The sequence below is a fragment of the Cyprinodon tularosa genome, unplaced genomic scaffold, assembly GCF_016077235.1.
Source record: "Cyprinodon tularosa strain WSP-4 unplaced genomic scaffold, ASM1607723v1 ctg343, whole genome shotgun sequence".
Taxonomy (NCBI): Eukaryota; Metazoa; Chordata; class Actinopteri; order Cyprinodontiformes; family Cyprinodontidae; genus Cyprinodon; species Cyprinodon tularosa.
In genome coordinates, this window is record NW_024039056.1 from 1,548,515 (window position 1) to 1,549,235 (window position 721).

Below are 721 nucleotides of genomic sequence, written 5' to 3' on the forward strand. Positions count from 1 at the left end.
ATTTAAATTTCTTAATGCACTAGTTTGTACAAACTACTCTGTAGCATGGCATAGACAATTCAAGTTTAAAGTTTGAAGAACACCTGCTTGTTTCTGATGATTTCCTTTAGCTAACCAATGAGGATTTGCGTTATTTGACTCATCCAATTACACTAGTTTTCACAAGATGTGGATGGCGCAAATGATCTGCAATGGATGGCACACATGACGTGAAATAAATATTTATAAGTATTAAACCAAAGCCAAGAGTAACGACGAGTAACATTTGTTTTAAAAATGTAAGGAATAGAATGTACAGATACTTGTTAAAATGTAATGAGGAGAAGTCAGAAGTAGGAAGAAAAATAAGTAATAGAGTAGAATAGATACCTAAAAAGTGTACATAAGTACAGTAACAAAGTATTTGTACTTCGTTACTTGACTCCTCTGCCCAAAACAGAGGGAGAGGTTTGGAATGGGTCTAATAAGAAAAAAAAAAAGAGAAGAACAAAAAAAAAAAAGATCTTCACATCATTTTAGCGGATTTCAAATAAAATTATTTAAAGTATAATTTAGTTCAAATACAAAATTTTTTTTTAATCATTACATAGAACAATCAGGGTTATGCTGATTAAACAGAATAACTTGATAATCCCGCCCCTTAACCCTCTACGAACGCTATTGGTAAATCAAAAGCGTCTAGCTTTACGTGATTGGCTGTGATTTACTGTGGGAGGAACAA